This window comes from Ambystoma mexicanum, chromosome 10, assembly GCF_040938575.1.
Source record: "Ambystoma mexicanum isolate Mex_15411 chromosome 10, UKY_AmexF1_1, whole genome shotgun sequence".
NCBI classification, from domain to species: domain Eukaryota; kingdom Metazoa; phylum Chordata; class Amphibia; order Caudata; family Ambystomatidae; genus Ambystoma; species Ambystoma mexicanum.
Genome location: NC_090932.1, coordinates 1,031,843,202 through 1,031,862,102, shown reverse-complemented (window position 1 = coordinate 1,031,862,102; position 18,901 = coordinate 1,031,843,202). Strand labels below are relative to the sequence as shown.

At 48.2% G+C, this 18,901-nt stretch overlaps 1 pseudogene; it reads right to left on the bottom strand.

Annotated features, from left to right (window-relative positions):
- The window catches only part of LOC138491965 (cytochrome P450 2J4-like), a 207,522-nt pseudogene that overhangs the window by 36,208 nt on the left and 152,413 nt on the right, over positions 1-18,901 (bottom strand).

Genomic DNA, 18,901 nt, shown 5'->3' with positions numbered 1-18,901 from the left:
GAAGGTTTAGTATGGGCAATCACTGGGGTAAGGCCTCTGATGGGTAGAGTTGGTTTTGGAGTGCCCCCGGTTGCCAAGTTGAAGTTGTGTTGCAGCTGCGTTGGTGCGAGTATGGTGGGATGTTGCAGGGGAGTGATGGCACAGTACAGTGATGTTGAAGGGGAACTTGCATTATGAAATTAGATGTACAGTCACCACCGCGCTCATCAAAGAGGATGTGGGGGGTTGGTGATGCTTGTGTCGGCAGCAGTACTGGATATTGTGTAGTTTAGACACAATTTCGTTGCACACGTTCTTCAGCCAGAGCACGTTTAGGGGCATTAGGTTGTCACAGCGGGTCCCTTAAGAAGAACAACATGAGTATTGAACTGTATTTGGGCATGGATTAATGTATGGTGGGTTGGGTCTCCAGGAGGGGCAGGGAGAACAATCATACGGGTGTTGGGACCACACTGGTTGGATTTAATGCTAACATGGTTGGGTTATATGGCATTACAGGAATCAATCCAAACAAGGTGTGGCTTCCTTCGGGTTTGGTATCAAGGAGCAGAGGAGAGTCAAAAAGACCAAAAGTGTGGTGGTAAGATGTCGATGGAAAAGAGGGATTGTGCTGTAATTTCCCCCGGAATTGCTCATCGGTCGGTACCCTAGCACAGGTTGAGGTTTCCTGTTTTTTCTTCTCTAATATTTTTATTTATAAGACGGGGTGCCATGTCAAGCCAGGGATCACCAAGCATGTTCTCTGGAGATGAAGGTAGGCACCACCTAGTGCTAGTGGGGCCATCTCCGGCACTGGGCTGGATATGTCAAGCAGCGGCATGGTAACAGTTATGGGAGAGATGATAAAGGTGATGCTAAATGTGGTGCAGTTGGCGAACAGGCCTAGTGTAGGGGGGTCCTCAGGAAGTGGCAACGAAGTCCCATGAGCCTGCAGCTCCTGCCGGGGTTCCAAGGGGATAGCAGGGCACACAGCTACGAGTGAAACCAACCCGCATACAATAGTACCAGTACTTTGACCTATTTTCATTGCTATAACTAGATACGGCCAGTCCAGGCATTACTGTTAGCAGGCAAGAGGACAAGAAGAGGCAAAAGAGGTACAGGCCTGAGGAGACAATTAGTAATTGGAACAAGGCCTTCTCTTTGTTAGCAGCAGTGATTACAGAAAAGTTCCCGGAACAGGGAGAGGCGCTGTGGAAATATAGGGACACAGTAATTGATAAACAGCAGAGGTTTGGTACGACAGGCTGGTTGGATTACTATAGGGATTTCAGTTCCAAGATGGTGCTGGCTCCTTAATTGACTTGGGACCAGAAGGATATGGAGGTCTGGGTAGCATACATGGGCGGCAAATACAGGACCAGCCAGGCGAACAGTGAGTCTGGTAAGCCTCTCAGGAAGGCATGGCACGTCAGGAATCAGTATGTGAGAAAGGACAGTTACTGGCCCTTTCAGCAAGGTGTTCAGGCCCCAAGAGGTAGGGAGTGGCCTCACAAACGTTGAAGGAGTGCAAGAGGAGAAGGTTTCAGGGATACCTCGTGCCAACTATTCAACGGGGGGGAGGGGAGACCTGCCACTCTGGCAAGAAATGCTGTTTTACACAAGAGTGCACCAAATGCGGGGGTGGACCACCCAGCTACTGTGTGCCCGAGGGCCCAAGGTGGTGTTAGGAGCAGGGGCCAGCACAGAGGGACATGCTAAGGAACGGTAGGAAAATGGGCCATCCCCAGCAAACAGACCTTGGCTTCACGTATATTTGAGCGACTATCCCAGCGACAAAGAGCGCATTTTGTTATACAAGTGTTTCAGGGACGGATTCCGCATTCCATGTGGTCAGCCAAAAACGTGCCGTTTGCAGAGAAGCTTCCGACCTTAGGGCTTGACAAGATCTCCAAGGAAAGGGAGTTGGGAAGGGTGAGGGGCCCTCACTGTAACGCTCACCTGATTCCCACGGAGGCGCTGGTCTAGGCAGGAAGGAGTCTGTGACTCGAAAAGTGATGTGCAGGACTCGATTGGCTTCTGGGGCTGAGCCTCTTCGCACTGTGTGTCGAACTCGAAGGGTGAGATTTCTGCAGATGAAAGAATATATGGGGTTAAAGATCTGGGCAATTGAGTGTCCTCTCTCTCTCTCTCTCTCTCTCTCTCTCTCTCGTCTAAGCTTCTCCGTAGAGCCCCCAGGCCAACGTGCTCACCTTAGATAGGTGAATGCTGGGCTCTCCATCTGCGTCTGGTGCAGGATGCCGTTGCCAGTTCCTTCACTGGGTGAAACGTAGGCCTCTTAACATCAGAGGATCGCAACCGCCGTTAACAGCACGAGCGGTGAGTTTCCAGACACCTTTTAGTCCATATAGTCTTTAGGTGCGTGGACACGTAAGTATTGAACAGGGCTCGGAATAATGCTTTGTTCTATTCGTTTTGCAGGGCTCTAGCGTTAGAAGATGGAATGAAGAGAGCCAAAGCTGGAGCTAGAGCCTTGGAAAGGAGCGCTTGGAAATGCGTGAGTAAATGCAAGCGCTTTAACTGTCTCTTTCCTTCACAGCTGTGAGTTCGTGCTGAAGAGGTGATGGAAAACGCCGGAGTAGTTGCAGGCGCTCTATTGTGGAGAGCGCGATGGGCGTAAGTAAATACCTGTCTAATGTCTCTTCTTTTGTCTTTCAGATGCTGGGTTGCAGTGTTGAAAACATCCGGAATTCGCAGATTTCCGGTAAGTAATAACTCTGCTTTTATCTCCACAGGCGGAGGTGCAGCGTGAAGAAATGATCGCTGCCGCTGGACCAGGTAAGGAATGCGTTGCATATGGAGTTGTCGTGCTAACCTGTTGTTTCTTGTCTTTTACAGGCGCTGCTGAAGACTGGATACTGGAATGGTAAGTATTGTTCTTGCAGGTACAGGATCGGAAGAAGAAAAGCTGGAACAGACTCGGTGAGCGTTCTGCTGCAGATGCAGAATAACGCGAAGCACGCTTCATCAATCGGGTGTGGTTTAAATAGCCTAGGAGTGATGAGGCGTCTTCCTCCACGGCCCCGCCTAGGTAAGAAAAGAGTTCCTGTTCCAGAAGAGTTCCAGTGTTGTATCCAGGGCGTGGAGCTTGCCCCACCCAGGTAAGAAAATAGTTCCGGCTTACAGAGGATTCCTATGTAGCTGGTAAGTAAGCAGCATGGTCTGCTGCAGGTAAGTCCACCCAAGCATCTTCACACATATTATGAGCCCGGCGCTTCCAGTGCCGGGACCGATGGCTTTGATGAGCCTGGTGCCACCGGCGCCAGGACAAGGTCCAAAAGGTCCCAGTAGGGACCGGCTGGTGCCTAGGCTTAGGATTAGGGGCCTGCTTCCAAGGACGTTGGGCTGGTCCTGGCTCCTTGGAAGCAGTGATCATGACACTCACCTCCGCTAGAATATTTCCTTGCGTCTCCGTTAGGTGTGGCGCCAAAGAAGGAGCAGGGAAAGTACAGGCTCATCCACCGTTTGTCTTATCCCAGAGACAATTCTTTGAATGATTGGCTTGACCCAAGGTATTGCTCCGTTAATTACACAATGTTTGACCAGGCGATGGAGCTGGTCTCTGAGCCAGGAAGGGGGGGGCACTTTTGGCAAAAGTGGACATCGAATCGGCTTTCTGGTTCCTGCCAGTAGTACACCACTGAGGGTTTCGACCTATTAGGATTTTAGTGGGAGGGACAGTTTTACTTGGACAGGTGCATGCCCATGGGTTGGACAGTGTCCTTCACTTTCTTTGAGGCATTTAGTTCTTTTCTCAAATGGGTGGCACGCTGGAAGGAACAGAGAGGGGGTATTGTTCATTACCTGGATAATTTACTTTTCATGGGTAGGAAAGGATCTGAGGAATGTGCAGATGCACTTACCACCTTCCAGGACTTGGAGGAGCTTAATATGCCATTGGCACCTGAGCAGACGAAAGGGCCTAGAGAGGTGCTTGTGTTCCTAGGCATTGAGATAGACACCACCAGGGGACCTGCAGGTTGCCCCACAACAAAGTGGTAAGCCTCTTGGCAGAACTTGACGCAAACTTGGCGCAAGATAGGACCACCCTGGAAAAGATCCAGTGACTGCTCAGCAAACTGAATTTTGCAGCAAAGGTGATACCAGCGAGTAGAGTATTTGTGAGAAGGGTGGCAAGGGCCACGGCAGGGGTCACCCAGAGATTTCACCATATCAAGCATAGCACGGGCCTTAAGAAGGACCTGCGCATGTGGCGCATGTTTGTTCAAGGTTTCAACGGTGTAATGCTTTGGAGGGCTCCATGGGTGACCAGTGAGGAGCTGCAGCTTTATTCTGATGCATCTGGCAGGGAAGGGTTTGCGGTCATTCTGGGAAAGGAGTGGTGTGCACAAAAAGGTCAGGAACAAGAACATTATGGTGCTAGAGCTCTTCCCTATAATGGTAGCGCTTCTACTCTTGCCTAAGGAGTTGAGTAACAGGAGGGTGCATTTTTGGTCTGATAACAGGGCAGTATTGCAGGCAATCAATTTGCAATCACCTTCATGTCCAGTGGTCCTAGGGCTTCTATGAAAGCTAGTTGAAATTCGTTTATACCAGAATATAGAGTTTAGGGCACGACATGTGCAAGGCATTGCAAACATTGAGGCTGATGTTCTTTCTAGTTTTCAGTGGTACAAGTTTCAGAGGGCCCTCCCGCTGGCCCAGGAGAGAGGAGAGCACTTCCAGATTGAGTGGGGTCAGCTTGTGTCATGGACCGGACGCTCTGGGACCCCAGGAAGGGTTCGCTCACGCCAGGAGTGAGGCCCAGGTACCAGCAAAGCTACAGTACTTTCTTTAGGTTTCTGTTGGAGCAAGGAGGCACAGAGCTGGCAGGGGATGAGCAAGTGCAAGCGTTTCTGTTGTGGGCACACAAGGACGGGGAAAAAAGGATTTGGGCGGGTGGGCACCTTGCAGCAATAGCATTTTACAGAAAGCTTTGCAACAAGGAGATGTTCTGCTCATGGGTGGAGTGAGAATAAGGGGTCGAGAGTGTAAAACTGACCAGGAAGGGAAGGGCAGATGAATCACCCTATATGGTTCACCCGAGGACAGTAGTTGCTCTCATAGTACATGGTGGGGAGGTCAATGGAAGGGGTCATACCTACTAATACATGAGGATGTCTCCCCCTGACAATGTTCAATTTTTGCAAGGTTTTGGAGGCTGCATTGAATGCTGCAGGCTACGAAAGGGGTTGGCTGGCCTCCTCATGGCTTCAGGATACGGAGCCACCACCACGTTTCAGATGGAAGTCAGACAGATTTAGGTTATATATGAGGCCAAATGAGATGGACATGGGTGTTCCACATTAGTGGCATAGAATAGGGTCGTTTTTTAAAAACAAAAAACAACAAGAGAGATGGTTATATTTTGATTTGGTGTTTATCAGCATTTTATTTTCTTGCAGCAGCAGGTTGAACCGCTTGGAATCCTTTGTGTCAAAAGCATAGCAAAGAGCATGGCAATGGCAGAGGGAAGGAGGAAATATGGGGGTGAGAATCACAGATATAGTCTGGCATGGTATACCTGGCATGAAATGGCACTCTCTGGTACCGACAGTTCAAAGGCAACTGATCAGGTTGCCTTTACCCAGGACCTTGGTAGTGCACCTTAGGGGCAATGACATTACCGCCCTGAGAAGCGGCCCAGGACTCAGGTGGGCTAGCCCCAAAGCGTGGCGGATTTACGGAGCAGTCATAGCTGGGGAGGAGTCATGCTGCCGATGCTGCCAAAAGCTTTACTTGCTGGCTGCAGGAGCCAGGTTGGCGTTCTATGGGCACCGACACTCTTACGGACAGATGGACTCTTTGCAACTGCAGTGGCCCTGGGATAATGCTCCATATAGGGCATGGTGGTGGCTGTCCTGGCACACACAGAAAACCAGAGGCAGGCGGGACTACTCGCTAAGAACTAAAACCGGAAGTGACGAGTCGCCCGGAAGGAGAGTAAAACTGAAGTGATAGGTCACCTGTTTTTGTGAAGCCCGGGAATGGTGAAGGACCACCCGGATAGTTGTTTTACGCCTGCTCCACTCGGGTTTGGGGCAGGGCTAGGACCGCTCATGAATTGTCTCCAATAAAGTGATCTGTATGTTTTCCAATACAAAATGAGAGTCTGTGCAATAATTGGGATAAGGGGAAGATGCATGGTTTTAAGTCTACAGGGAGGGGGGCTAAGTAGGGTTTAGCCCCTCAATATGTTATGCATTGTGTTGGTTCCATGTGTGATGTCTGTGGCTATTCAAATTTCTGCCCAGCCAATCTCAAAAGTCGAGATGAATAGTATACTTGGATTTTGGCAGCCACACGCAAGATCTTGCCGGACCCGCTGGCAGCCCAAAATCATATCGCTATTTGGAAGTATGATTCAGTGGGCATGCCCTGCCTCGGCAGGCATATCAAAACCCCTGAGCATAATGGGGGGATCCGGCAGGCAAAATATAGCCCTAGAATCTCTGGGGAGGTTGGTGGCCTTATAAAAGGCCCAGTTCACTTCCTGATTCTAACTTGGTTGTGCGTGGGTATTAGAGGGAAGCACAGGGCTGATCCACACTAGTGGAATGCAGGAGAGCTTGGGCAGTAGCAACTGAGAGCATTTTGTGTGTCTTATTCCCATTTAACATCCTTTTAGTATCACTGTGTTCTGCATTTGGGCTGTTTATGGAAGTACTTTAAAGTATGACTCCCCCTAGAAACCCTTTGTGATATTGTGTTGTTTGGATCCCTTTCCCTTATACGTCCTCCGTCCACAAAAAAAAGATAACAGAATTTGTAAAAATAAACCCTTTCTGAATCCCTCCATGAAAATGTTTTATTTTTGTAATCACTTTCCTTCTTCCACCCTGTGAAGAAGCAAAGGAGCTTGAGGCAAACACCACTGGGCGAAAGCAGTACAGAGCACCACAGCAATGAAAGGATGGGAAGCTGGCTGGAGGAGAAGGGGAAAGTGTAGTGACTAATGGCCACAGCAGGGAATCAGGGAGGATCGAAGGGCTGATGGGTCCTTTTCTTTTGTTTTCAAAGGAAGTGCAGGAGGAAGCCAGGTGCTTCAAGTGGGCGTACTGAGCTGAGGAAAACTTTCTTTGCGCCGTTGGTGACCGGCTGCGTTGAGGCCAAAGACGCCAAAAAGTTTTCATTGCGCCGCCAGAGCGCTGTTGAGGATCACCCCACGTTCGGGGCTGAGGCATAGACACCAGAGAATCCGGTTCTTTGCACCGCTGCATGCCAGCTGTCAGAGACAAGCGAGGGGTGACTGACAGTGGAGGGAGGCGGAGGACGTTTAGACCATATGCCCGTTTCCTCATAGTAACACCACGATGTGGGATAGTGGGTCACTTGAAGAAGAAGAGAAAGAGGGACAAAGAAAGTTGCAGTGTCCTTATTCCTCCAGCCCCTATCTTCATAACAGACAAGAAGTGATAGAAGACCCGGAGGGGATCAGCATGAGCCACAGTTGTTCTTGTGGTACTCTATAATCCAAGGGCCTTTTCTACACCGTCCTGCTCTTGAGTTCTGCAGAGATAGTTAAATAAAAGGTTGAATGTAAATATCCCACAAGAGTCTGTGGGTATTCCCATACCGCACTGTGACAAGTGGTGGCAAGAGGGGGCATAAGAAGGAAGACCATGGAAGCATTGCTCAAGGCCCTAACAAGAGACAGCATCAGCTGCAACAGGTGCTGCAATTGCAGAGTTAGCAGGCGCAGGTTGCCCGAGAGGTATTTCAGCAGGCAATTCAGGTACAACAGTTGCAGATGGTGGTCGCAAAAAATGTAAGGAGACACGCATGTACCAGCTATGGTCCTACAGAAGTACACCCTTGGAGAAGACTCCGCACACTTCTTTGTGAATTTAGAAATGGTGGCACCCAATGCACAATGGCCACCAGAAAGATGGTGCGACTATATTTTTTTCGCCCAAAAATATGTACTGTGTAACTGGTTTGCAAAAGCGCCTTGATGCCCCTGGGCTTAGATGCTTTACAAATGGAAATAAATAAATACATAAATATTGCATGTTGATGACAGGGGAAATGCAGAGTGCATACCAGGCGGCGAACCCAACGGGGGATGCAACGTATGTGGAAATGAAAGGGGTTGTCCTGGAGAGGCTAGGACATAATAAGGAAGCCTACAGAATAAATTTCAGAGAGACTAAGCTGTCGCAAGATGAAACTCCTATACAATTGTTCTACCGAGTGAAGGAACTGGGCGACAAATGGCTCCAGACCACACCCACCACGACCCAGGAGATGGCAGACAGAATTGTGTCAGTACAATTTGCAGAGGCCCTTCCCCTACCAATCCAGCGCTGGGTGCAACAACAAAATAGGCCCAGTCTGAGAGAAGCCCTTAACATAGCCTCTGCCTACCAAAAGGCGGGACACGGGAGGCTGATGACGTATACCCAACTGGGATGGGCGCAAGGAGGACCAGCCGTCACTATGGCCAGATTCACCGTTGGACATTGGACCAACCCCCCAAACAAACGATCAGAGCTAAAAGGGCCAAAGATATGACTAGGAGGTGAAGGAAGCATGCCGAGCCGACCCCCTGGGATGGGGCCAATAGGTCCCCAATGTTACGAATGTGGGGAGTGGGGCCACATTGCTTGGTTGTGTCCAAAGAGAAATAAGACAGAACCTATGGATATCGGAGTCTTCGATGTGCCCAAAGAAAGGGAACTACCCGGAACCCGAAGTACCCCCAAAATCACCCTATGTGTACACCTGTGATAGACTCTGAAAGTCTTCAGATGGCGGTCAGCGCAGAACTGGTAGGTGCTACCCATGAGACTGGCATGAGCATTCCTATCATGTGTGTGCATGAGGATGTGAAGCAATACCTTACAAAAGAGATCCAGGTTAAGCGAGCAGGAGAAAAAAATAGACTTGAGGGCCCCACTGTTGCCTGTGCTACCTGAACCCCTAGTAGAGGGCTCCGATGTGCCAAGCCTAGCTCGAATGATACAGACCATTGAGAAAAACTGTCTGGAGAGTGCCTCTTTCCGCGACTACGAGAATTTTCCTCCTCCCATTAAGGAACAGAAAAGTAGAACCGCGAGGAGAGTGATACAGAGGAGGAGGCTCGAGAAAACCATGCTCCCGCTAACAGTAGACTGGAAAGTGGGCCAACATGGAGACAGTTTCCGGATGGCCCAGGAGCTGGATCCGGTGCCGAGTAATGCCTGGGCATCCACAGAGGAAGCACGAAGAGGGGCGGGCCCATACTTTATCAAACATGAGGGCTTGTAATATCAAGTGAAAACGAAGCCCAGTGGAGAATCCATCCGGCAGTTATTAGTGCCTACTACGTATTGATAGACCGTGCTGGAGGTAGACAATCTGCTAGTTGGAGAGGGCCACTTAGAGGCTGAAAAGATGAGACAGAAAAAATTGGGAAGGTTCTTTTGGACAGGAGTATATGAATAAGCTGCCCGGTTCTGTCAGCAGTGTGCAAAGTGCCAAAAAAAGAACAAACCCAACATCCCGAAGGCCCCACTGCAACCCATGCCCTTGATTATTGAACCCTTCCACCGAATAGGAATGGACATCTTGGGACCCCACGAGCAGTGGCCACAAGTATTTGTTAGTGATTGTGGACTATGCTAGTCGTTACCCGGAAGCCTTCCCCTTAAAGAACACCAGCGCACAACACATTTGTGATGTCCTGGTCCCATTTATAGCCAGAGTTGGCATACCAAGAGAAATTGTAACAGACAGAGGCACGAATTTCATGTCGACAGTCCTTAAACAAGTCTGTGAAACTTTGCACAATGAACATTTTACGACCGTCGTCTAACATCCCCAGACCGATGGGCCGGTAGAACTGTATAATCAAACCATTAAGCAAATTTTGAGGGAAACTGAAGCCAGAAGAATGGAATTGGGACAGAATAATACCCTGGATACTTATGACCCTTCGGAATACCCTTCAGTTCTGGACGGGGGGGTTGCACCCTTCGAATTGTTGTTTGCAAGGCCAGTACAAACTATGCTAGATATATTGAAGGAAGGGTGGGAAGAACAACCCCAACAAGAGATTACCCTCACAGACTATGTGGCGCAACCCACATAGAGAGTGGAGAAACTGCAGAGAATTGCCCATACTCATCTACAACAAGCCCAAGGAAGACATGCACAAAGATACAATAGAGGCACCCGGGTGCAGACTTTCCAGGTTGGAGACAAAGGGCCTTATTACACAGAATGCGGTAAGGGTTGACCGTTACCAGTAAGGGTACCGGTAAACCGTTACTGCATTACTACGAGGTCCTTTTACGGGACCCGACCTCCGTTAAGGAACAGGCCCGCAAAGGGACCTTGGAGGCAATTACGGTACCACAATTTGTGCTACCGTAATTGCCGCCTTTCCCATTCCCATTGAGCCCTATGGGGGCTCAAATAATGGGGAAGTGTCATGGTGAATGGGGAATTTCCGCCCCCACACACCTTGGAATGTGGCGGTGATTCCGCCATTCACCATGGCGGACTCGGTATGGTACCGGCGGCAACCATGGCGCTAATAGCGCCATGGTTACTGCCTACCGTGTAATGAGGCCCAAAGTGTTAGTCCTCATACCGATAATGGAGAACAAGATGTTAGCAGCCTGGAAAGGACCCTATACCATAGACCAAGTCATCAGTCCGGTCACTTGTAAGGTACATCAGAATGATTGGAAAGTACCCATACAACACTATCATGTCAATCTCTTGAAAAGATAGATGAACCACCAACAACTGTCGCCTTGATTAACCCCTGAGGAAGTCCTTACCGAGGACATACTCCAGAGTTCGGAACATGTCGTAAAGGAGGCCTTAAAGATTAATCCAGATCTACAACCTAAATAAAGGGCAGAACATTTGCAGCAAATTGATAGGTTCTCCCCAGTGCTCTCCTCATTACCAGGATGTACCACCAAAGCTTACCATTGAATAGAGACAACCCCAGGGACAACGGTCAGACTATGCCCTTATAGAATTCCGGAAGCCAGAATCTAGACCATGAATCAGGAGGTGCAGTCTATGTTACAAATGTGGGTGATAGAACCATCCCACAGCCAGTGGTGCTCACCCATTGTACTGGTTGCCAAGCCCGATTGTACTTCCGGGTTCTGTATGGACTTCTGTAAACTTAATGAGGTCTCTCCAAGTTCAAAGCATACCATATGCCCTAAATCGAAGGCCTCCTGGACATGCTGGGTAGAGCCAAGTATCTGACCAACATAGACCTCTCAAAGGGATATTAGCAGATCCCCTTGCATCCCGAGGACAAGGAGAAGATGGCCTTTGCGGCCACCTCAGGGCTATACCAATTTACAGTACTTCCTTTTGGCCTCCATAGTGCCGCAATAACCTTCAGCAACTCATGAACACAGTACTGAAAGGCCATGAGCAATATGTGGTGGCCTACTTAGATAACATCATTGTATAGAGTACCACCTGGGGACAGCGCTTGAAACATCTGGGAGCTATTTTAGAGGCCTGACAACAAGCAGGGCTTCCATGTCAACCCTAAGAAAACTCAGATGGTCAACTTTCACACTGAAAACCTAGGATACTTTGTGGGACAGGGTACAATATGATCACAGTAAGAGAAATTGGAGGCGATTCAGAGACTACAGTTCCCGGCCAACAACCGGCAAGTATGAGCCTTTCTCGGCTTTGTGGGCTATTACTGAAGATTCATTCCCCATTTCTCGACGATCGCTGTGCCACTCTCAGATCTTCTGAAGTCCTCCATCACTTCAAAATGAATCTGGAGAAGTTAAGCCACTGAGGCAGCCTTCCTGGCCCCAAAGAACGCCCTCGTCGATCAGGCTCCGCTACAATGTCTTGATTATTCAGCACATTTCTTTTTACATACTGACACTTCAGGAACTGGCTTGGGGGCTGTCCTGTTCCAAAATAAAGGAGAGTTTTAATGACCGATCCTCTTCATCAGCAGAAAACTACTACCCCATGAGATGGGCTACGCCATCATCGAGAAGGAGTGTTTGGAAGTCAAGTGGGCTGTCGAGTCCCTGCAATATTACCTCCTTGGCCAGCAGTTCACATTGGTGACAGTTCACGCCCCATTGGTCTGGTTGGCAAGACACAAGGACACAAATCCCTTGATCTTACGATGGTTTTAATCCCTGCAACCATTCTCATTTCAAACTATTCACCATCCAGGGTGACTGGTGGCTCAAGCAGACTTTTTGTCACGTGCCCATGCCCTTCCCGAATGTAAGGGCCTAGAAAGGGGGGCCTGTGAAGAAGCAAAGGAGAGTGAGGCAGACACTGCTGGGGCGAAGGCAGCACAGAGCACCACCGCAACGAAAGGGTGGGAAGCTGGCTAGAGGAGGAGGGACAAGGGGAGAGACTTATGGCCACAGCAGGGAATCAGGGAGGATTGCAGGACTGGTGGGTACTTTTGTCTTGTTTTGACAGGAGGAAGCCAGGAGCTTCAAGTGGGAGTACAGAGCTGAGGAAAAGTGTTGTTGTGCCATTGGTGGCCGACCCGCGTTAAGGCCAAAGATGCCAAAAAGAACAGAGGTTTTAATTCAGTTGCCAGAGTTCGGGACTGAGGCATAGACACGAGAGGAGCCGGTTCTTTGCGCTGCTGCGTGCCAGCTGTCAGAGACGTAGGAAGGGGTGACTGACAGCGGGGGGAGGAGGAAGACATCGAGACCGTACGCCCGCTTCCTCATAGTAACACCACAACATGGGATAGTCGGTCACTTGAAGAGAAAGAGGGACAGTGAAAGTAGTAGTGTCCTTAGTCCTCCAGCCCCTATCTTCATAACAGACAAGAACTGATAGAAGACTGGGAGGGGATCGGCATGAGCCACAGTTGTTCTTGTGGTACTACGACACTATAATCCAGGGTCCTTTTCTACAACGTGAAGCTCTGGAGTTCCACGGAGATTGTCAAATAAAATGTTTAATGTAAAAATCCCATGAGAGTCTGTCCTTATTCCCACACTGCACTGTGACACACCCAAAACATTAAATATAGAATCCTACTGTGAAACCATTTGTAGAAACCCTTGTGAAAACATTTCCCTTAGTCCCACCACAACTATAACCATGAAAAAAAGGAAAGGATCAAGTATATATCTATGGGAGGATATTATCATAGGATAAGGACGTGATGGTGGGTGTTGAGGTACATGTTGTCATAGATGCATAGTCTATTCAGATTAAAGCTGAAATCTCAGCTGGGTACAAAGATGTGGAAGCCTCTGAGGATGGTAAAGGTGGAGCCCTGCTAAGTGATGGGCATGAACAGCAAGAAGAGGCAGTGGAAAGGGCAAAGGAATGGAAAAGGAGCATGTAACTATTGGGACATGCGGGGTCCGGTAGCCACGTACCAGCACCCTTTCTGGACCACCATACTACAAAAGGTGCCTGCCGGCGTCCTTGTATGCAGCAAGTTTGACCTGCCGGGCGCATCGGCCCCAGAAGGCACAGTTCTTATGGAAGCACCAGCACTGTTACTAACGGTGCCAGTGCTTCAGAGTCCCCATTCCCATGGAGTCCTATGGGACTCCATGGGAATGGGAACAAACATTTTCTGCCGCGTGATATCCTGGGCCACCGGCCTTGTTATATCCTGGTGGGACTGGGATGTCAGGCAGCGGTAAGGGTGTTACAGTCCGCTGGTAGAACCAGTGGGTTACCGCCAAACTTGTAATGACCCCCATAGACTATTGGGAAGCGGAACATGGGGATACGGATGCAGGGCACAGGAACGGCAAGGACGCGGATATCAGGCTGGAGAAGAAAGATGACGAAAGCATGTAGCATTGTTGATAGGTAGCCCATTTGTTATGGACCACCTGCCTACATCAATATCAGTACCAGCATAGCACATGGGGGGCCATTTCAAGTAGGCTGGTCTGGAAATAAGGGTGCCGGTAGCAATGTACCAGCACCCTTTCCAGACCGCCGTACTACAACTGTGCCTGCCGGGACTCTTGCGCGCGGCAGGTCTTACCTGCCGGGCGCATTAGCCACGGTAGGCACAGTTGTCATGGAAGCACTGACACCGTTCTGAACGGTGCCGGTGCTTCCGGGTCCTAATGGACTCCATGGGAATGGGGACTAACATTTTATTCCGCGTGATATCCCAGGCCGCCGGACCTTGTAATATCCCGGTGGCACCGGGATCTCAGGCGACGGAACGGGTATTACAGTCCGGCGGCAACCCACAATGCCCAGGTCTTAAATTAGAGGGTTGTTAAAATGGAATTCTAAAAAAAAAAACACAAATATATGGATTTCTAAATGTTTACGAGGCCACCCTTGTTAGATGAACAGGGGAACACTTCTGGGAAGATAGCCACACCAATTCCAAATAGCTTGGAGAGCAGGCAACGCTAATCTCAGGAGGAGCAAGGGTGGAGGAGGAGGGAGCGAGGGTGATCGGGGGTCTCCAATGAGCACACACAGTGAAACACCAAGAATTACAGTTAGACAGTAGTATACAAAAATATACTATTTATTACAGGCCCAATAACAACACAAATTAATCATGAAATGCAATAGTAAAACACAACACAAGCAACACCCTATGTAATATATATACTGTCACTGAAGTCAGTGTGATAAAGTTAATAACTCCACCGGTACCTGCAAAGGAAAAAGGTGATTAACTAGCAGCACCAACAGTCTTCAGAGATGGCAACCCTAACTTAAGTATGCCCCTATAATGAATGGAGCCTTGTGTTCAATGTTCAATGCACACGTAGAAGTGCACAGTCCTGCATAAAGTTCAAAGTATTTCTAGGAGGGCAGGAAAAAGTTAGGGGAAGAATCCTGAAGCAGTTGAACAGATTCCAAAAGTCAGGTGAGGATCCGTTACGATGAACAAATCTGTTCCTGACTTTCGGAGGGCCTTCGAAAGCGAATACTACCCAAGCCAACAAGAAGGCCAAAAGAACCCTTAATGTGTAAATGTTTTTGGATGAACAAAGGGCCATTGGTAAGTGACTTGACTACTCAGCGCCCATACCTTGGTTTTGGTCAAGACTTGGAAGGTCTAGAGGTGGTCGTTGATTTCCTACTATCAGTTCGGTTTCCATGTGCCCATCTGCTTCGGGTGCGGAAATTGGCGTAGTTAGGCTTTCTGCTGCCCAAGGCCCAAATAAGTGCATGCACCCCCCAACTTTACTTCAACTCTTCAGACTTTGCACATTCACCAGATTCCACACCTTCAACAAACTGTCAGTTTTGTCCAAACTACGCCCCTTTACCCCCATTTTGTCCCCCATTTTGGCTCCTTAACATTATAAAGATGTTTTTAAGGTTGCAGGAATTATAAGCGTATTGCTTCCTCTCCATTAATTCAAGCCTGTCATGTTCTATGTTATGTTAGTTGAAAGTGTGTTTTCAGATCTCTGCTGCCCAAGATTTTGAGAAGGCAGTGTGTTCTACAGCTGAGTGCAGTAGAGGTAATTGTTATGGCTAATTGTCTACTTTCAGTTAAGTCGAGAAATGTTTTTTTTAGAGGAAGCGATAAGAACATAAGCTGTGTGCAAACTGGATATAAATGAGAGAAGGTTAGAATGAGGAATTTTGGATGGTTTCAATGCCAATATCTGGTTTCTCTCACACATTAGCTGCTGTCACTCTATGAGAAGCACCTAGACTGGTCCGTAATATGAATGCAACATAACTACATTTCTACATTCAGTCTTGTCAAATGGTAAAGTTGACATATGAAATATATGCAAGTGGTACAGGCACATCTTATAAAAATGTTGAATACAAGAACCCAACACCATGCTTATGGCTACAGCTCCGGTGTTAGCAGGGGCAAAATGGAAATAAGCCAAGTTACTTGCTGCAGCCGATGTACCTCCAATCTCTTGGGCTGGAATGCCAAAGAGCACCTGAAGACTGCCCCCTGGATGATAGCGGTGCGCGGTATAAGTCAACATAACATAATATTAAAATATGGCAAAATCACAAGTTAAGTTTGTAAACTCTGCCTGGGCATAAACACCTCAGTAGAGTAAAGACAGTTGGAGAAGGTTCTTGGAATCTTTGGCTGTGCATTCTCACGGTGGAGTAATGGATAAGGGCGACCCTGAACATTCATGTGTGGGAAGTGTGAGAAACCTGAGTGTATTCTCACTCCTACTCCCCTTAGATTCTCTGTGCAGGTGGCCAGGGCAAAGCCATTGCTCTTGGATCCTGACCCTGGGGGTGGAAAAGCGAGGGAGGATCATCTGGGGGGAGGGCCCTTAAAGAATGGGAGTGGGGAACGCTTGGGCGAGACATGGTACCCCTGTTTTCCCATTGATGACAAACCTAACCCTCCCCTAACCTTTATGGGCTATTCTAAGCCAGCTCCATTCATTTTTCCACACATGACATTTTACAGTACTGGGACGAGGAAGAGGCGACTAAGAGTTATACACACTAACAGGAAATTACACCACTTTGGTACTGAGGCAATGAAGAGGGCCTCAGAGGAGAACCAGTGCAAAGATCAGGCATGTCTGACTAATGATCCTAACTATAGTCAGGCAATCAAGAGAACAGACTCACACCTGCAAACCTTTTACACAAATCAGGTGTATAAAAGGGGTGTGAACAGGAAGGGGAAGGTAGAGAGGCGAGACACTAATGGGAGCCGTGGTGAGCTGTGCTGCAGTCGTAGAAGCACACTGAGGACCGAAGCAGCTGAGGGTCCAGGTGAGTGTGAAGTGGGAGCATGAGCTCCGTGGCGCAGAGGTGAGGAGAAGGAAGGAAGCCAGATGAGGGGTCCTCCTTCATTCCATCCAAAGGATTGCTCACTCTCCCATGGCACTGCAAGAGTTCGGGGGTGTCTGAGAGGTGGAGAAAGAGACATCCTGGAAGGAAGATGACAAGTTTGTGGTCAGCGCGATATGGAAAAGGACTTCAAAGTGAGCCGGTGAGTTTCCCAGCTTGAGAAACCTCATGCTACTGTAACCGCGAGCCTCATGATGGGAACCGCTATTGTTAATGAGGCCAGAGACTTGTACAATGTAGTGGAGTGGTCGCGTGTCTTGTTAAAGGAACAAGCATGTTTTTGAAAGTCTCCAAATGGTATGAATATTTTGTTCTGAACTAATTAACGTGTTGTTGAAGTGTTCACGGACCTTAAAAAGGAAAGGTTTTTGAAAGTCTTCACCCAAGGAGTGAAAGTACTGAGAACCGATACAAATTGAATACCGAGCTAAAAGGGAAATTCAACATTGCAGCAAACCAGTAAAACGTTGAATACTGAATGTATGTTGCACAACAAAGGAACTAAAATCTGGAAGCTGAATATAATTAAGCAAAATAAAACTACATTAAACCCTGAACTGCAATTGGATAATATCGAACAGTTGTTGCACAATGAAGAAAACCCAAACAGCAAACCACAATGAGTGAATATAATGTGACAAGGCTACCATTTGAAAAGGAGCGTGACACACATGGTGGCAGAGCCACGAGGCGCCTAAGAAGAAACCATAGGAGACTAAGAGCACACCCTAAATCTAGAAACCAATAAAGGGAATCAAGAAAAGGTAATTTGGTGCACAGGAACAAGCACTGAGGAACTTGTTTGAGACATTGGAGTCTTGGGGAAGGGAACCCTGAGACTTGGCAGGTTTATATGCGTTGTCTTGGGACTTGAGTCCTAAGATCCCTTTTTTTGGATTACGTCATTTGAAACTTGGAGAAGGGAACCCCAGGAGTGATTTTGAACTATATTGCTTTGAACTTTAGAAATGTAAACTTCAAGACTCTTTTTAATGGAACTTTCTTATGCTTGGGGAAGGGGAGCTGAGCGAAAGCTATGAACTGAAAGAATCTTAGAACTTTGAGTTAAACACTGTTTCTTTTGACATCCCTACATATTTGTTTGTTCTAGTTGTGAGGGCAAGAATAGGTTTTGGACACAGACTATTAAGTTGTACTCTTTGACTCTGACTTTCCTTAGTTTTGTTCAGGTGGGCAAGTCCCACCTTAGCAAAGGGCAAGTTAGGCCCTCAGCCATCCTGACATTTAAGTGAATACATATCTTCTGTTTGAACTGTTGTCTGTGTCTTGCTTCATGATGCCTTCACAGAAGCATTCCTCGTAGCTGCACAATTTAGGTACCTTTTATGACAAATGAAGTGCTACATACTGAGGTGATATGCTCCGAGGTGGTGAGCCCACCCTGTTGGTAACGGCCCGCTGCCCAAGTTAAGGGCCCAAGCAAAGTGCGGCTCCCTTAACGAGGGTGGTGGACCGTTACCCACAGGGTGGGCACAGCCACCGAGGGGCATATCACCATCAGCACCGGTGTAGCATGATATAAAAAAAAAAGTATATACATATTAGTATTTTCTAATAATACTCTACCAATAATACTCTACCAACATGTCTGCCATGGAATAGGAAGGAGAGGCTCCGTACGGAGCCCCGCTTACATTTCCATCGCGGCCAGTGTAGGGACAGAAGCAGCAGCAGCTGGGGCAGCGGAACCCGCCGCATCGAACAGAAAAGTGGGATTGGAGGTAGGGATGAAAAAAAATGTCAGCTGACAGGGGAGCCGGCCATCAGGCAGCATAGAATGCAGGCTTTGAGTGGTAGTGTCAGACGCCCTTCCTAGCCACCTGATTAGCTGGATCCCCCGCCCAGAGTGCTAATGTTTACATCATTGCTGTTTGTGCAATTGTTCAAAATCCCCAACACTCCAAGATTAAAATTGAGCAATACATCGGGTGCTGCAGCACAATATTACCTTTGTGCGTGTGGTTTAGGCTATGGGTCTTGCCAGCTTGCGTTTAAGGTAATTTGAAATGTTTGTTAACTCCATAGAGTTGGACTGTACAATACATGGGAACATTTTGAGATTTGTGGGTATAGATATAAATGCCCTGCTGTCGTTTGACATACTGGTTCACAGTAACAGTCT